The following is a 5,178-nucleotide window of genomic DNA, read 5'->3' as shown; positions in this document are numbered from 1 at the left end:
ATTTAAAAGAAGGATCCTCTAACTACCACAGGGAAATATTATCAGTTACTTCCCCTTTGATGTGAAAAGTGAGATCTCGTATTACTGCTTTATGTTATAGATCCTCAAAAGGCTTGCTCCATTAGGCTCCTCTGTAATGTCAAGTTCATAGAAGAGCCAATTGACAAAGTTATGGGCCACATAGATGGAAAAACTTCCATCCATTTTACTAAAACATTCAAGAGTCTTTAAAAAAAAAATGTTTAACGTCTTCTCTAATGAAGAAGAGGTTTGATGGAAAATAATTCCTTTGTTTGTAATGACACAGCTGCAACAAAATAGATGCTAATTTCATTTTTGTATATTACATGGAGGTAAGTGCATTTTGCAAAAGAATCTTCTGGCACTATGAAGACTGTGATGCCCTTCTGAGAGTTTATTTCACAGCAACCGTTGCCTTATATCCAGATGAGAACTGTCTTGAACCAATCAAACATACATTATACAGATATTGTTCCATCAATACAAAGGCAGATTAAATGCTTGACACTGAATATTTTCTTGTGTGCTTGCTGCCAGTAACTAAATGACACAGAAGAAAAACATATCTATTGGCACAAAGAAGTTTTTTACCTTGACAGTAGAGGGTTAAACTCACACAGGAGACCAGTTTGGTTCAAAAGCATATTTGCGCTAATGACTTCACAACTTATGCTGCTGCACTTAAGCAGTTACCTTTTTTGTGGTCCTCTGTACTCTTAGGCTTATTTCCAGTAACTAATAAAGACTGAGTCATGGGATGTACTTGGCTAGCAGATGGAAGCAAGAAAAAGGACGAGGGAGATATGGCTTCCAATGCTTTGTTTATGAGAACATCCTTCCTGTCATCGATATCCACATTCTATTAACGTGTGGTTTCAATTCTGCCTTTGCGATGTGCTTCAAGTGCTATATATATGCTCCAGTCAAGCACATTTCCATTCATATTTAATCAAATATGAAGGGATATTATAGCAGTTCCTGTGAATGCTCTAGATGTTTATTAGGCTGCTGCTCCTAATCGTTCTTAACAGTACTGCAAAGCTTTTAGCTTTTCCATTACACAAATGCAAATTCAGCGTCTGATAAAATATTATGGATAGTACACATGGAAAATAAAATGTGCTACAAAATGGCTGCAGTTTGAGCTATTACCTTGTTTAAAATTTTCATGACTTAAACTAGTATTCTGTCAAAAAAAATCTGAAATAGCAGTAATTGGGAAAGCTTGAAAGAAAACAACTAATAATTAACAAATAAAAAACCCTACATATATTTCTTTATTTCCATGTCATGTAAACTATATCCAGATTAAAAACCGGAAAAGAACCATAGGAAAACATTTCAATTACGAACTGAAATTGACAAGGAACTGAGGAAATAATTAAGAAGATATGTGAAGATTATGAGCTACACTATCTTGAGTTGCCAACAGTCAGCTCAACAGCTCTCCAGGGTATGGTCTAGGTTAGCTAGAACCTCATTAGTTCTGATACAAGTGTACATAATTTATACGAAGAAAACTATACACAGCTACATAAACATAGGTGCCTCAGTTGTTCACATTGAAGGTCTGAAGAGCTAATCTCCATTCATCTGGAGATTTCTTCCACTTGGGTTAGCAAAGGAATGCCTCTATAATACTAGCTAAATTTACATAGACAGTCAAGAAAACAGGCAAATTTTACTGCTGATATTAATTCCCTATGTTAAGAAGCTCTCTGATCAAGCAGGCTCAGATATCTCTGAAGAGCACATGCAAATATAACTGCAAATAAGAGTTGCAGCAGAACCAGGAATTGGATTTGCTGGATTAATTTTTTCTGTGCCTTGTGTTTATGTGATTGGCACAACCTTTGGCCATGGAATAAAATAAAATAAAATTATCTTGTTCTCAGGTTCAAGCCTCTTTTCTAATTATTAGACATTCTTGACTGATGTGCCACATTTCCAGTAGACAATTAATTAAAATATGATTTATGAACACTATACTAAATCTATAATTTTGTACAAATACATTAGGCTGCTAACCTCCAGCAATATGTGCCAGTTTCCCCTGTCGGAAAAGGCTTGGTACGATTCAAACAACAAACTCTAATGATGATGTGAATTACTGTAGACTCATGACAGCTATTATGTTAAGGGCTAGTAACAAGCCACTTGGTACCCGTGGTCCATTTCTAATACCTCTTATCTTTTCTGAGGCTTCCTGTGATTTCTCCTCAATGATTTTTTTCTTGCCAGAGGGATATAAATAGGATCAGGATATTTGTTGATGTAGCATAGCAGCACCAATATCTAAAAGGTTGAAACTGCACCTGTATTCTGCACTGGCATTTCCTTTCCCTTGTTTACAGCAGGTTCTAACATACCTCTGCTTGTGAAAATGTCTTACATATTTGTCAAAATGCCTACTCTGGTAAATAGTCAAGCTTGACATATTCCTCTTTCTTTAGAAATTGACAGAATGAAGGTAAAGGCATTGGTTTCAGTGGTATCACTCTTGATTCACATAGTTGAACTGATCTACAGCACTGCTTCCTGATAAAAACAAAGTGACTGCTGGAGAAGGGTCTAAAATACAGCAAATTCCATATCCTTGAGAGCAAAATCTTGAAGTAATTTGAATAAATAGACATAAGAAGAGGGGGGAAAAATATGTTTCCATTTGCTAAGTTCAGTTGTTCAAAAGAATGAAGCATTTTGGAATATAGACAAAACTGCTTTAAATAAGCATGTCATCTGAAAGTTTCCGGTGGCCAAAATAGCTATCATTTCCTGGAGTGGAGCCTAACTTCACTCATATAAAAGTGGCTCCAACACTATGAGACAGAACTGGAGGCTGGAAATTGAAAAAAAAACCAAACAAAAAAACCAAATATTTAACCACATTTCTGTCTTGCAGTGCAGGAAGTGATGGGGAGACAAAATTACCTGAAATCCTGCCAAAATTTGCAGAGTATCTGTTGATGCCTAAAGAACAGGGTGTGCCACAAAACCATTGCATGGTTTATTTAGTCACCAAACAATGAACTTCATTAATATGTACAAGGTATTCAGGGGTGGCATTTGGTATTTCCACAGTTTTGCTTCTTGGGATTATAGCAACCGATTCTAAATGAAATGTTCCAGCAATATGCATCCTAACTGAGAATTTATAACTGATATGATTTATAAGAATGTATCATTTGCTATTACTTCTTAGTGTTCTCTCCACATAGAGCTGAAAACACTTATCTATTCCTCTGCAGGAATTCGGACATTGTGACTCCAATACTAAAGACAATGTAAAGGAGCCATTTCCATAATTTTGAATGTTGATTATTTTCTCAGTGGTGGTAGTACTTACAGTGGATCAAGACAGGTCTTAGCTTATATTCTAATGTTAAATAATTAAAAAAATGATATTCAATAAAAATATGTTTATAATACTTTTACAAATCCTATTTCTGAATCTCCATCTCTCTGACAGTACTGGAAATAATGTAAATTAATTTCATGGAAGCAGGAGGTTATAGGCAGCAAGACAGACATTAGGACACATAGAAATTGAGACTGCATTCACCAGAGTTTTTCAGAGGACTGAGAAGTGAATAACAGAGTATATGTATATGTATAATACTCATCGTTAAAGCCAGAGTAAGATATTAGCAGTTGAAACAACTGCAGCTTCAGGACTTCTTTTCACCTAGCTTCTTAGCTGAAAAAGAAACTAATTTAAAATAATGTATTACAAGTGGCCACTAAAGGATTTTGTAGATTTTGTAAAGAATTGCTGTTTCATATCCATAACTAAAGCTCTTGTTTCTTGTAGTCCATCAGGCTAGCTGAGAAAGTCATACAGTAAGCAAGGCAAATTAAAGGGGACATGATCTTTTCTTCAGTTTCACACTAACAGAACCACAGAATGAAAGGCTGAACCTGAACAAATGCTAATTTCCATAAAAGTTACTTCTATTGTTCCAAAATTGTAAGTCAAAAAAAAAAAAAAAAAAAGAGAGAGAGAGAGAGAGATGAAAACTGTAAGGCACTGAAAGAAGGAAAAAGAGAATAATAATACTAAGAACCATTCAATGGAAAGTCCTGGACAACAGCGTGATACCTAAGTAGTCATGTGGATTACATCACTTGAGTATCCACCAGACTTGACCCAGAGAACCCACAGTCAGGGTGCTATGTGGACAGGACTTTGCCAAAATCAGATACCTAATGATGACCATATTAATAGAGCCACAACAGCTAATTAAAACATTGTTTGTGATAATGAGTCACAAAAGGGCATAGAGATCAGTTATTCTTCAGATAAGACTTTCAGTCCTCCCACTGAAAAAAAAAATGCACAATACTTTCCAAGCAATATAGTCAGTACAATTCACCAGATGACACAAGAGCTCTATCCAGAAAATATAACAGCTATTCACAAATTCCAAAAAAACATGAGTGAAGTAAAATTTTAAGTGTGTACAAGCAGTGATTCCACCCATAAACTAGGAGAAATATGACATACTCCATTGCTGTGATTAACCAGTGAACATCTCATTGCTAATACTGAGCAATGAACGGAACAAGAGTCAGTGGTAGTTGTCTGTCAGAGGTTTATTCCTTTACAGAGAACATGGGTGGTTTTCATACAGCCAGATCACTGATCACTTGTCACTGACTTACTTAGCTTTCTGAGCAGTACCACATTCTTCAATGCCATGTGCTACCACAGTGATTACTATTACTCATATCACTTTTTCCATCCTTTCCCCCATCAATCTACTTATAGACATTACCTAGAAGTATCTTTCAGAAAGAGCCAGAGGGGTTAACACTTCATTCTTTAATTACAATTCATGTTTCTTTCCCCTACCAACTATTTCCTTCTCACTGTAGTAGCACATTTCATTCTGTTTTGTTTGTTTTTTTTAACTCCCTACCTCACCTTATTGGATACAAGTTGGAGGGCCAGGCCCAGAGAGTGGTGGTGTGGTGAATGGAGTTAAATCCAGCTGGCGACTGGTCACGAGTGGTGTTCCCCAGGGCTTGGTGCTGGGCCTGTCCTCTTCAATATCTTTACTGGTGACCTGGATGAGGGCATTGAGAGCACCCTCAGTAAGTTTGCAGACAACACCAAGCTGGCAGGAAGTGTTGATCTGCCTGGGGGTAGCAAGGCCC

Source organism: Numida meleagris, chromosome Z (assembly GCF_002078875.1).
Source record: "Numida meleagris isolate 19003 breed g44 Domestic line chromosome Z, NumMel1.0, whole genome shotgun sequence".
Taxonomy (NCBI): domain Eukaryota; kingdom Metazoa; phylum Chordata; class Aves; order Galliformes; family Numididae; genus Numida; species Numida meleagris.
Note: the sequence above shows the minus strand (reverse complement) of the source record.